Below are 15,340 nucleotides of genomic sequence, written 5' to 3'. Positions count from 1 at the left end.
AAATAGTGATGCCAAGGTGTTCAAGCCAGCCTTAGTTTGTTGATTTAGGACTTGACAGGTTTTGTTTTTGACAGCCAGTTGAAAAATGCAAAGATGGATTTTTAGAGTACAAGGTTTTGTTGTGTTGGATGATAGTAGCAGGGTTTGACAGGAAAATTTCCACAGGGGCCAAAGCAAAGTTGCTAGGTTTAGAAGTTGGCAAGGCAATGTTGGAATTGGACAGGTTTTTTTGGTGAGGCAGTCCTGTTATTAAGCAAAGTAAAGTTGGTCTATTGTGGACAAGGTTTGGACAGAAAAATGCACAAACAAAGTGAGAGGTTTTTTTTGAGTTTGGATAGAGTGTGAGAGAGCCAATGTTGGTTTGTTGGTTGCAGGTTTTATGCCATGCTAGCAAGGCAAGGTTGGTCTGCTGGGAGTTTAGACAGATGAATCAAATGCAAGTGATCAAGAGTTTTGGTTGGAAAAATAAGTGAAGGTGTTGTGGTATGCTGCTAATGCTGGGCTGTAGGAACTTGTACAAATTGAGGGTTTCCTGAAGTTGCAGCTCTGTAAGCAGCTGCTGTCATTTCTGTTTTTGGTAGGGGCATTTCTAATGGGGTTGTCAGCTGCATTTGGTTGAACCAGTGTAATAGGGTTTGGAGGATTTTGGGGTCTACTCCAAGACATGGTCGTGGCAGAATCCCCTATATTAGCCTGCTGCACAGGAAGATTGTAAGCTTGTGGCTGTCTTGCAGGAACATAGTAAACCTGATGATGGGGCTGTTGCTGTGAAGGATATACAGGATAGTATGCAGGAATTGCAGGGTTATGATGAATGTAGTGTCCCCCATGTATAAACTGTTGCTGCTGCTGCTATCTTTTCTAATGACAGAAAAACCTGTTTTTAAAACCTGCTATTAACTGTTGTTTTTGGTGGCAAGGCATGGTATGGAGCTGTGGCATTGTGCAGCCAGTAGTCCTCAGAATGACAGGAAAATGTGATCCACAAAATCTGCTTTGTGATGTGGTAAAAGCATGGTTGTGGAAGTATGGTGTGGAATGGTTGCCAAGTACCTTCACTTTCCAAATTTTAAGCAATTAGGACATGGCCATATGTACAATTGATTGTTTGGCTGCATAATGAGGCTTTAATGACAGAAGAAATGCTGCATAATTGCTGTCCTTTTGAGGTACAAGGCAAGGCATGGACAAGTATGGACAAGCATGGTGCATTTGTACCTTTCTTATAATTCAAGCAACCAAGTATGATTCACATGTGCTGCATATTTTGACTTTACAAACACATTCTAAATGACATTTATGAGCTGTTCCAATTGGCCAAATGTTGAAAAAATGTTTGAGTCAAAAAGTCAACTCTTGGTCAAACTTACATTTAAATGAAAAAGGTCAAAAAATGCCATTTTGATTGGTAAAGTTTTGGCTCATGAAATTTATATTTTTGGAAAGAGGGGATCAAATGTGACTTGTAGGAAAAAACCCCGCCAAAATTGGCCAAACGGTTTGGGAGATATGGCCCTTTGAAGTTCAAGATTTTCTGAAATCGATTCGATCATAACTTGCCAACCATACATGGGAATTGAGAGTTCTAGGACTTTTTGGAAATGGGAGAACAAGATCTTCAACTTTCATGTTGGGCAAAAATTCATTTGAGGCTTGTATCATGATGTAAGTTTGAGGATCAAAACTTTCCATTTTTGGTAAGTTTCAGTTACAGGCCCAGTTTCCGTTTTGGGAAATTCATGATCTGACTTCAAATTCTTCCATGATGGTGTTTGGCATGATATATGATGACTATTTGGACATGAATGAACTCCCACAAACCAATTCCAATCATCAAATCTCTGATTAAATGGACAGTTGACCAACAGTTGACTATTAGGGTTTTTGTCTGATTATGCATTGACTGATGAATTCCAAACCCTAATTCCTTGAGAATTTGACTTCAAATGATGTCCTAAGTTGTATGAACTCTTGATTATTGACTATGGTGCCCAAATTCCACAAGAATGACCACCATCCACTGCTTTGACTGACAGTTGACTTTTCTAGGGTTTTTGACTGTCTGTGTATGAACTGCTGACCTCTGAGCCCTCAACCCTTGACCAAAATACTTCAAATAGACCTCCAAGCCATGTGAACTTGTTGCACAAACCTTAGGGCCTTGATTCAATGAGAAATTCCTTTGCTTGCTTGGTTGACTGATCAGGAGATTAGTTTGACCTGATTCTTGATTGCTTGCTCTTGAGGCAACTGAGGGACGATGCAAATGCTATGCAATGGACCATGATATGCTATGACCTAGTATGAAAATGTATGTATAATGGTAGGTGCAAATTTGAGGTGCTACAGGTTCATGTCTTGGCTCCTCCATATGTTGGTTCATGCCACCTTTACTCTTAGATTCAAATACCATTTCCTTTATGGATTCTAACAATACTATTATCCTTTGGTTCCAAATTATACCTTTCTGTCAATTTTACCAAATCTTCTAATTCTTTCCATATTAATTATTTATCTCTATCACTCCATTCATTTCCATTATTCATTATTCACTACCTTCATTCAATATCTTCTACCAATCATTCACTCAGTGTGATATACCCTTCTCTTTGAGCCAAATACATTATTTATTTGAGTTCCATCATGTATCTGCCTTTAAACCGAGAGTTATTTGACTCATTTCTAAACACTTAATTCCTTTTTTTCTTTCGGTCCCACCATATAGTGGTTCATGCCTTGGCCCCACCACATATTAGTTCATGACACCTTTACTCTCTGGTTCAGACTTCATCCCTTCAAGGGTTCAAACCACATTATCCTTTGGTTCAAACCATACCTTTATCACTCTTCTTTCACCTCCCACCATTAGTTCCATGAACTACGAAGCTCTTAATTCCTTATTGCACTATAAGGATATGTAAGCGCGAAGGCCCTAATCCTCACCGAGCACTCTATCTATTCCTTTCTTTTCCCTTTATTTTTCCGCGAGTAATCTTTAGATCACACCCATCCGAGTTTAGAATAATCAAAACAGTTTTTGTTGAGTACAACAGATGTGAGGGATGCTAATACCTTCCCCTTGCATAACTGGCTTCCTTACCCTTTTTCTCTTCCCCGGGGTTTTATCGGTGTTTTTCCTTTACTTTGGTAATAAATAAAGTTTGATGGTGACTCTGTTGTATCTTTGAGTGTGTGATGCATTCAGGCATATTTCCGCTTGCTTCACTGACCAGGCAGAACCCCTACTAATTTTGTTAAAAGCAACAAACAACTCCCAAGATAATAAGTTAGTCCATCCAGTCATATCAAATATACGTAACAACCCCCCTTTAAATAAAATAAAATTTCTATAAGACCACAGTCTAAAAAATTGCTTAACTAAAAAGCTAATGAGAGCCAACATTGAATCTCCTAGTTGTCTTCAAATTCAAGAGCTTGAAGTGTGAGATTAACGAATCTGGTTGATTCTCCAAGCCCCCTTCAAACTAACCATAAATTTCCTGTCAAACCATCTTAGTGACATAGAAAGAATGAAATAAATGTTCCACATCCTTTTCTTCAATGACGCAAAGAGGTAAGACCAAATTATGGACACCTGGAATTTTATTCTATTGATAACAAGATATCAGACAGAATGTTGGAACAATATGTATGACAAGTATAATGTGTAACAGATAGAATAAAGTCATAATATAAATAACACATAAATTAGTAACTCGGTTTAGTGCAAACCTATCTACGTCTATAGGGCATTAACCCAATGAAAGGAAATTCACTCTTAATAGTCAAAAGTACAAATTGGTCTTATTTGAACTCTCCTAGTTCAATGCCTCTTTTCCTAATACTACCCGTGAAATTCGATCCAGGCTACCCCTAATTCTGAGACCTCTCTCACGTTCACTCAAACACTCTTCTAAGTGTTTGGACATTTACAAAATTATATGAGTGATGAAACAAAATTTACTCTTAATAGTCAGAAGTACAAATTAGTCTGATTTGAACTCTCCTAGTTTAATGTCGATTTTCCTAATACTACACGTGAAATTCGATCCAGGCCCTCTGATTCTGAGACCCCTCTAACTTTCACTCAAACACTTTCCCATGTGTTTGGATATTTACAAAAGTATATGAATGATGGAACAAAATTATAACTTAAATACTCTATTCACCTAACTTATAATGAAGGCAAGTGAGTATTTTTTACATAAAAACAAACACAAGACTCAAAAATAATATAACACGCCAAGCTTAGTAGTGTAAGGTTTTAGTCTTCAATACAATGAATGCCTCCTTAAATAGTAACATAATTCTAACTCCAAAGCATAATAGGGTTTAGGTCTTGAAAGTGGATGAACCTTTAAAGTGCAAGAGATTAATCTTCAATAATGTTGATTGCAAAACTTTGATAGATTGAATCTTAAACAAATCTGAATTTCTCAAATCTAAACTTGCTAAAAACGATTCTGAATAAAACTTTATCAAACCAAAACACCCACAAAAAGTCATATATGTGATTGTATATAAAAGGAAACAAATCCTCAAATGTGCGAGAATTACTACATCCAACTTACGTGTGAAGCAACTAAGAGCGAGACAAGATGTCTTACACAATATAAGACATTATACTTAACATGTTTCTTTCTACTTAGAATATCTTGATTACTTAGAAACAAGATGTCTCACGACTTGGGAAAACATATTACTTCACATGTATCCTATGAAATATTGCCAATCATGTGTAATAACAAACTCCCCCATTTAGAAGAAGTTGAGTTTAGAGTGAAGTTAGTCCTTCTCTCTCTAGGTCATCGCGTAAATCAACCAAATCAAACCCTTCATAGTAACAAAACATCACCATGAACTTTGACAAGCACATGAGCGGGTATTATGAGTAGATATAAGTTAACATGAGAGGAAAAAGGCATCAAGATAGGGGAAACATGCATGGGACACTAGTAGTGGAAGGAACAAAGGTTCGACTGAGGATAACAAGATGAGTACTTTCTTTTTCACTAAAATTCCCAAATATTTTGGAGCCAAAGTAATGTATTTAACATTCGAGGATTTTGGAGAGATTGGGGAAGTTATCATCCCTCAAAGAAGAGACAATGGAGGTAAACTATTTGGTTTTGCTAGGTTCAACAATGTCATGGATGAAAATATGATGGCCATAAAACTCGATAACATAATCATCGGCACAAGGAAAATCTATGAAAAATATTCCAAGGTTCAAGAGGGAGATCAGAAGAGATTCAATATAAGGGAAGGTTCATCATCAAAAAAACCAATTGAGAAGGAGATGGAGATACAGTACAACCAAGATAAAAGGAAGAAGGGCTTCAGGGAACACATGCAAATGGAAAGAGGAAGATAAAGGAAGAAATTTGCGCAGATTGTTATGAATAATCGAAACACACAAGAAGTTGTTGATAATATATCAAATGCAAAAAGATATTGTTTGTTCATATGAATTACAAAATAAAGGAAGAAGAAATGGAAAGATTTCAAAAGGCATACGCAGGTGTGGTCGAGACCACAGGGATGACGTACAACTTACAGGAGTATTTCAACATGGAAGGGTACTTTGCAGTTAAAGTAACACCACTTGGGGATACCTTATGTTTGTTAGAAAAATGCAATGAAGGAGAATTAAAAGTGTTGGTTGAAGAAGTGTGAGACTGGATCATGCAGTGGTTCATAGAAACCAGACCATGGTGCCCTGAGGATGTGTACAATGAAAGATTAACCAGGTTGATATGCTATGTAATTCCATGTCATCCATGTTCACCAAATATTTTTAAGTTTATGTCAAAACCGGTGGGAACCTATGTTTATTCAGATGATGACACAACAAAACATATAAAAATGGATGTAGCAAAACTCCATGTAAGGACTAAGTATAGTATATTTTTGAATGAAACATACAACTTAGGGAATTCATATCAAAGTGGTGAAAAATTCACATGGGCATATGTGAAACTCAATGAGGAGTCCTAAAATACGGCCTGAAGGGAGTGTTGATTCATGGATGAGTTTAGACAAAGATGATGGAGTCTGGAAGCAACAATCATAAATTGAGGATCAAGATGGTTCTTTTGTCCAAGGGACAAAAACCAGTGAGAAAAACAAGAGCAAAGGAGATATGGACATTGGAAAAAAGGAATTAATTATCTTTATGAAAGATTCGGCGTCACAATAGGAAGTTAAGAGGGTAGATCATTAGGTTACACAGAAAGAAAAGCAAAACTATGAGCACAACTTTTTTCCTTCACTCGGGGTTTGCCAAATAGAAGAAAAGTCAATTGTGAATGAGAAGATATTGAATGTTTAAGATGATTCCTCAAGCGTCTTCACCCTTACTCACTCTCTCTTGGTACTTCTTATGTCCTCTTTGACATTTTGATATGTAAAATATATGATATCGCTAAGTTACATATGTTGTTTTCTATTTACAAAGGTTGGGTATGTGTGATTTCTTTAGGCAAGCAATATTTTTACTTAATAAATCAAGTTTCCCCATCCTAAAGCAATTATCTGTTATGCTAACCACCTATTGAACCAACACAATCTGCTAGGAAGATTTTGTACTTGTTTGATGAATTTTGATTGTCTTGATTTTCGAGGCAAGCAAATCTACTAATTGGGTGATTCTGACCATATTTGTTTCTAAAGATTTTTTCAATTCAACTTGATTATTTTTCCTCATGTGTTTCTTTTTCACTAAGTTATATAAGTAAGGGAATACATACACATTGCAATTTTTCATAATTAAATTAACAAAATACAATACACATTACTATTTCTCATATGTTTCCTATCAATTTAAATTAACAAGTGTCTTGATTACACTATATAAAATCGCACATTTTAGTCACTTATATCAATGATCATACCTCAAGGTAAACTTCCTGTTCCGGGCCGGTCAAAAGGCTCAATCCACTCCAAATGACCCAATATATAAAAGTCATCATATAACACTCTGACTTTAGTTATTTATTTTTAATTGAACTTACATTAATTTATTTTAGTTATTTTAGTTATATATGTGTCTTATTTGAATTATTGGTAATTTATTTAATTTAATTAATATTAGAGATATTTTAGAGTTGGGAGAAAATATTATTTTTATTAAAATTAAGGAGTGTGAGAGTGAATTGAGTAAGAGCTGAGGGTATGGTGAAAGTTGAAGAAATAATTAAATTAGAGTGTTATTTATTTAAATTAAATAATAGAATTTGGAATTTTAGAAAAATAGTAAAAATAGGGTGTAGGGAGATTTGAGGGGTGAGAGAAGCCATTGATATATTTAGGTTAATTTAAATAGTTAAGTTGAGAAGACTTTTGTATGGTACGTGCAAAAGTTGGAGAAGATGCATAAAGACACGGATCTAGGAGAAACCTTGGAGAACAAGGAATAATCCCCAAAAGCCTAAAGTTTTCATTGATCCTCAAATTTGAGGTAACGGGGGAACTATTCACGTGTGGGTGTTTAGGCTGACGGATAGTGAGGGATTCTTACCCTCATATCTTCTTCTTCTCAACTTTGTATATATGTTGTATGTTTGTGGCCAAATGGTTTGTCCATAATATGGAACAAGTCTTGCAAGTAATTCCATGTAGTGAGGAAGAAAAGGTAGTTTTCTGTTCATATGCTATGAGGTTCATAAGCGGTATGGTGTACTGGTGTCTCAGCTCGTATGGCCATCCAGAGTACCTCTAAGGAGTAGAAGTATTTCATGGAAGTATTAATGAGAAATTATTTTTCCTAATAGTTTGGAGGCTCGAGAGGCATTGAGATTCATCAACTTCGTCAAGAGTTTATGGCAGTGGTGGAGTATGTGGAAAGGTTTGAGGGAATGACTTATTACTCGAATGAGTCATCTATGCACTAGAAAAAGGGTAGAAGATAGACCAATTATACCCAATTTTATAAGGGAGGTCAGGTTTAGGGCAGTCCATCATAGATTATGTGTTAGTGCGAGGCCGTTTGGAAATGTTGAGTTGCCCAAGGAACAGTTGAAAGATGTTCATGTCGGAAGAAGGAGCTATACCTTGGAGCCAGAAAAGAATGTGTTATTCGTATCTTGGTCATAGGTATGTATGATTGATTATCTTATGTTGTATTAGTTATGGAGTATCATACTCCTTTGTTCGAGCAAGCAAGTTTTGTGTCTTGAGAGTCCAAGTATGTGGCAAGCAACTGTGAGCGATCCAAGCTTGGGTACATAACTAAGTGTGGATTGAGAGAAGAACTATATCGCATGAACTCGTAAGTATATGGAAAGAGTTGTCTAGATATGTAACATATGTGTGATGAAGCATATATTAGATGTTTGGTTTGGAAGGGAGTCTAAGTCAGTAGTTATGTGGGGATGTCAAGGTCATCTTGAGTGTGTATTATTTGGTTGTCAAGAGTGGGTACGGCTTATTGAAAGTCCTCTTATTGTTTATCTCCCGAAGTAGTTTTGGGTTGTATGAACCCGGAGCCTAACGTTCACACATTATTGGAACTAAGTGCATCCTGAATCCCATTTTGTATGCCATCGTAGATGTGTGAGTTTGAGAAAAGAGTTGCAAGTTGGATTGATAGAATTTCCTTTGAAATTCCTATAGGTGTGTTTCATAGTTGATCACTTGTATAGATACCAAGGAAGTTATACGCTTGGGGAGCTAACTTATATGAACGATACTCAATGTGAGTGAGTCTTGGGTGTATCACTCTTATGACTATTATAGCCATAATGAGGGAAGTTGGACGAGACTTACCGAGTGGTGATCTCAAGGAGATCAGTTCAGTATCTTACTGATGTGTTGATAAGGTATGGGTGGATAGTCGTAATGTGACATCTGGACAGTTCACTCATATACATGGCATCAGAGATAGACCCCCATGTGAGTAGTATCCAATGTATACAACGCTACCACACCCTAACGGCAGGATATGTGAGTTATCTTCCGATGCAAGAGTAAGGATGGTATGTTCCTAAAGTTTAGCGTATAACTCATATTGAATATTCGTGAGATACAAGTTAGAGTTCTTATATGGTGTGGAGCAGGAGGATCGAAATCACGAATGTTTTATACTTTTATGGTTGTAGTCATATGACTTCTACATATCTATCATTATAGTTGGTGTTGGATTTGTTCTCAACCTTATGTATTGGCGAGAGTGTTATTCCATCAATGGATATTGGCAATGTGTTAGTACTATTTTAGGTGGTAGGCGCTCTTGAGGACAAATATGGTTTTCTATGGAGGCCGTCAATATTGTCTGTGAAATCCCATGTGTTCCACGTTATTAAAGTCAGAATAACACAATGGAAATTGATGGATGGAAGAGCTCAGTAAATTTCATGGAGAATCAAAGAGGTGATTGCTCCTAGGATCATAACTAAGGCGTTTCTGCACCAAGTGGATGATATCTTATTCGAGTCGCGCGAAGGAAGTGAGGCATAAGGTGTGTGCATGCTTAGTATGCAGTATCAGGCAAAGTGAAGTTTGATAAGAATATCAGTAGTTGGGTAGTAAGGTCTCTTAAATTTTTTGAAGAATTTATAAGATAAGAGTCGTCGGTATCACATGTAGGTAAGAAATTAGTGGTTAACACCATGAAGATTTGAGAATGTTGGCTATCCAACCAGAATAAGTTGCAGTGATTATGAAATTTGGTTAACTCAATGCAAGAAAGCGTTAGTCACGGACTCCAGGTAAAACTGTGACCAAACATATCATAATGGCGTATCGAAAAAGGTAAGATGTCAAAATGTTAGAAGTTAATCAAGGATTAGAAATGAAAGGATGGTTAGACCAATAAGGATTTGTGAAGTCACGAAAGAACGAAGATTACCAATAAAGAGGGTTGGAAGTTCGAGTATATCATAGATTTGTAAATCAAGCAATGTCAAGTGTTAACTCAAGTCGGAGATGCAAAAAGTATTTTCATCTTATTACTTAGAAGAAATTCAGGGACAAATTTCAATTTAAGAGGGGGAATATAATATCACATATCCTCTTAATGCTCTATTCCTTACTATTTGGGACAAGTTGGGTTTCTAAATGCTATATTCTTTGTCAGTTGGGAAAAATGAGTAATCAGTAAGCTCGTATGAGACTAGTTGGTAAGATAATACAATTTGGTAATGTTGAAGAGTGACTTTTTGAAGATTTTAAAAAGGGAAAGATGGTTGTTTGTCCACTAGATGACAAATAACCATTCTACATCTCATTATATACTCTATTTTCCATTAATTATCATTATTGGTCAAAGTTGGTAAAGATAAACAGAGAAATAAGATAAGGAAGAGAAAGTGGAAGAAGAGAAAGAAACTCAAGGAAGAAGAAGAAAACTTGGAACAAGGAAGAACTTCACATATTTTCATCTCAGTTTACCATCATCTTCCTTATTTGCGGTGATTTATTAGATAGTTGTATATTTGGGGGGAAATTGAATGAAATTGAGAGTTAGGGCTTTGTGAATCCATGCTCTAATTGAGAAATTGGTTTTGATGCATGATTATCTTGTTGTTTTGCATGTGTATGTGTGTTAAACCATGATTTTGGTGTTATTTAATGCAATATGACGATACATGACGAAGTAGGTGACTTGTTTTCCCTTCATGTTACGCTTTTTCACTTACTAAGTTATGTCATTCTCGCTAAGCAAGAAAACGGCATATTAGGTGAGCGTATCAGTTTCCATTGCAAAAGTTGTTCTACTATACTCGCTAGGCGAGGATATATCTCGCTAATCAAGATAATTTTTTTGAGAGGAATACCATTTTGTTTGACCTCACTTGAGCCTCGTTGGGAGCTTACTAGGCGAAAGCTAGCTTTGAAACCTCACCAGGGCTCGCTAGGCGAGAGTTCTGAAACATTTTATTAATGATAATGAAGTGTGGTTGCATATGTGTTCTAGTATAATATTAAATTCACGGTATGAAATGCTTGGGTATGGTTTGGGTGGTTAAAGGTTGAAGAAAATGGGTTTAAAAGTTCGATTTTGGAGATTTTTTCATGTCGATTTCGCTGAGCAACTGAGATTCTCGCCTAGCAAGATCTGTTGATATGAAATTCTAACAGTATTAAAAATAGTGTATCTTGAATTTCGTAACTCAAAATGAGATCCAGTCGGATGTGTTGGAAAGCTAACCCATATATGAAATAGTATAGTCTATATGTTCTTATTCCACACTAATTACCTTTGTTGGGACCGGTAACCCCCACCATAGGATGATCGGACATGCGCTTACTATGTGGCGTGTAAATGAATTAGCTTAGGCTGAAACATATTGCGTAAAAGATTCATCTAATGCTTATTTAGAAAGTTAATTGAATAACTTGTGATGAAAGCATATCCGAATGCCAAATATTACTTGATTGATGATGTTATACTATCATGTATGCTTATGACTTGTTTCTCTGTTTCCACCATAAAACAGGATTTATAACTCTAATTTATGTGAGGTCGGATACATTGGAAAGTGAGTCAAATGCTCTACCTTTTGGTAAAGAGAAACCATGATTATGTTCCAGTTATTGGTTGGATAATGGTAATGAAATATTATGTGTGGTTCATGTATCATATTATGATGTGTATATGTTGAATGAATAATGAATGAAGCAAGTTGCATGATGATGAGGGAGACTAGACCTAGAGTTATAGCTAGGTGAATAAAATTAGTAAAGATAAAGTAGGTTATGGTAATTAACTTAAGTTGGGATGCTCAAATGTAAGAGGTACATCAGTGTGTACCCGTGAGCGAGTAGTCACGTGAGATGAGTCATCCTATCTATGAAATGCCAAAGGCATGGATGAGGAACAATGTAATAGTTGTGATTCAATGAGATTGTTTAGAAATGCATTGTGATATATTGTGATTGTGCTATAACCACATGAAATTTGTGTATAATACCATGATGGTGGTGATATAATCACATAGAGATTGATGAGAATAAGCATGTGGTGCTTAAAGAGAATAATTGTGTATTTGGGAATAACCATTATTTGTGTGTATCCCAAGTTCGAGACTTATATAAAGTAGTAATTGGGAAGATGAATCATTAAATTAGATTTTGTGACTCGTGTCCATAGTTCGTGGATTTGGATCGGCAGGGGATAAGTATTCCATGCTATGGGAAAGTGTGTGATATGTGACCCTGTTTTGTGGATTCCGATTGACGGGGGAGACAATCCTTATTGTGCAGACAATAGTGACTCGTGTCCATAGTTCGTGGATTCGGATCAGTTGGGGAGAAATTATATGAGGAAGTAGAGATCCGTGACCCGTATCCATAGTGTTAGACGTAGGATCAGTAGAGGAAAAGTAATCTATTGTGCATTCCTGAATAATGATTCATTGAGTTTATATAAACTCATGTTGTGTGTTTTCCATGTGAAGCGTAAATTCATTTAGATGCTTAAGTAATTGTTTTATTATGTAAGTATGCACAAGTAGGATGAAGTTAAATGGCTTAAGTTAAGAATCGATAAAAATTCCATTTAGAGCCGAGTGGACCCATAAGACAAGAGAACTCACTAATATCATCATCTCACCCCACTATTATTGTTGTTGTTTTAGGTAGTTTTGCGCAGGGTAAAGGAAAGGATAAGCTTGCTTTATGATGTTTTTGCAATCAGACTTTTTGGATTGTGATCTTCCGTTGTGGATCATATGGACCATGTCTTTAGATCTTAGTTTTGTTTTGGTACCTTTGTATATCATGTGCCATTTATGTATATTATTTATTTTAGACATGTATATATAACATTTTAGATAGGCTCTTATGTGTATTAGTACCAATTACACGATGTATAATGTATTTTCTAGATGTATATTATATGTAGGTGTTATAATTGGTATCATAGCTTGTTCATTCTCGACTCAACCATGAAACATCATAAGTGAATCAAATCATGCCTCATATCTGTAATTGTCATCATTGTTCTTAATATCATGTGTATTAAACTTATGAGCATGACTGACAAACACATGGGTCTTGGAAAGCCCTGAGCTCTGAATGATGAATTGGAACCAACGCTTGAAAAGAATGGGAATTCGTGGCCACCTTAGTTCTTACAGTTTATGTAGCACGTGATGCAACAAACGAATGGTGGTGTTCAACCACAAGCCACTCTGCAAGTTTCCGCGACTGTAGTTTTCGAGATTTCTTCTAGATGAAACCTCATGGGTTCCAAGGTAGCCTAAACCCATTGAAGGCCCATGATTATTTGTCCTACATGGATAAAGTGTTTTAGATTGTGCCTTGTAGTTAAGATTACAATGTGATTTTTTCTTCGCAGATGATGAAAGGTTATGTCGTAAGGTGGTGGGAAAGTGCTTCAACTCTCATGACTAATTAAGGAGTTCCAAAAGATTGGGATCACTTTAAGACTAATTTTATGGATAAGTATTTTCCAAGTAGTTTGAGAACTCATAAAGACTTTGAGTTCCAGTAGCTCAGACATGGTAACATGTCAGTGATTGCATATGCCAAAACGTTTGAGAACATGGTTGTCTACTCCAGGAAAGTTATGTATGCTCTGGATGAAAAGTGGAAGGTGGACCAGTTTATGTTTGAGTTAAGAGCTGAGATTTCTCACAGTGCCTCTCAGAGAGACTTCACTACTTATGTTGAATTATTAAGGCAATGCTAAGTTGCTGAGGATAATTTAAAAAGATTTCGAGAAGAAGGAAATCAGTATAGGTTTGGTCACAAGAACCAAGGGAGACCAAACCACCAATTTAAGCCTAAACCCTAATCATTTAAGGGAAAGCAGGGACGAAATGCAAGATCTGTTAAAATTGTGTATAAAATTTTATAAGGTGTGTGGTCGAAGGGATTCAGTGTTATCGGTGTCAAGGAGAGGGTTACATAGCTCGTGATTGTCCCTGGAAGAAGGTCTAGGTGCAAGGAAAGGGTATCAGTAGCTACTATACCTTCGAAGCTAAGAAGGACAAGGGTGATAATGATTTGATAGTTGGTATGTGTCACTTGAATAACCACCCTGGCTTTGTATTATTTTATTGTAGGGCCTCAAACTCTTTTATATCAACTCAATGTATGAAACGTATGAGTTTAGAAGTAATTTCGTTATTTCTTCCAATGGTGGTTACTACTGCTACGAATAGTGGTGTTGAGACGCAGTGGTAGTGTAAAAACTATTCACTATCTATAAACAGTTGAGTCTTCCAAATTGATCTTATATGCGTACTGCTTAAGAAGATTGATATGGTATTGGGTGTGGATTGGCTTTCCACCAATTTTGTGTTTATTAGATGCAAGGAAAAAGTAATCTTTATTATAGTCGATGGAGTCACTCCAAATTATATGATAACCATTATGTTAGGGGGTACGATTAGCATGATCAATTTGTTGTTCGATCGTGAAAAGTCCACTCTCTTGATTCTCACCAAGGAGTCAAGAGAGGATGTGAATGTTGCATAAGCTCCTGTAGTCTGGAATTTCCAGAAGTTTTTCCCGAGAATGTCACTTCTCATCCTCTACAAAGGAAAATGGAATTCTCTATTGATATTGTACCAAGAACTGCCCCAATATTCGTCGCCCCTTATCATATGTCACTAGTTGAACATAGAGAATTGAAGAACCAATTGGAAGAATTATTAGATAAGCATTTTGTTTGCCCGAGTGTCTCACCTTGGAGAGCCCCAATGTTATTGGTAAAGAAGAAGGATGGTGAGATGCAGTTATGCATTGACTACAGTCAGTTGAACAAGGTTACCATTAAGAATAAGCATCCCTTACCATGAATAGATGATTTGTTAGATCAATTAAAAGGAGTTTGTGTGTTCTTAAAGATTGATTTGCAATCGGGCTATCATCAAATTTAAGTTAAAAGTTCTGACACATCGAAGATTGCATTTAGAACTTGATATGGTCATTATGAGATCCTTGTGATGCCTTTCGAAGTGACGAATGCACCTGCTGTTTTTATGGATTATATGAACTAGATATTTTAACCTTACTTGGATCGGTTTATAGTGATATTCATTGAGGATATCATTATCTACTCTCGCACAACAAAAACATCAGGAACATTTAAGAATTGACATATATATACTACAAGAGAAGTAACTTTTTGCAAAGCTCAGTAAGTGTGAATTTTGGATGACCGAGGTGAGGTTTCTTGTCATGTTATCTCGCAAGGAGGAGTTGTTGTGAATCCATCTAAGATTGAAGCAATTATTGATTAGGAAATATCATATAATGTCTCTAAAATAAGAAGTTTCTTAGGATTGGCGGGTTATTATAGAAATTTTATCCAATGATTCTCGCAGATTGCCTTGCTGATGACCCGACTCACTCGAAAGGAAATTCCTTT

Source organism: Lathyrus oleraceus, chromosome 2 (assembly GCF_024323335.1).
Source record: "Lathyrus oleraceus cultivar Zhongwan6 chromosome 2, CAAS_Psat_ZW6_1.0, whole genome shotgun sequence".
Taxonomy (NCBI): Eukaryota; Viridiplantae; Streptophyta; class Magnoliopsida; order Fabales; family Fabaceae; genus Lathyrus; species Lathyrus oleraceus.
The sequence above is the reverse complement of the archived record's forward strand: the minus strand, read 5'-3'. Positions refer to the sequence as shown.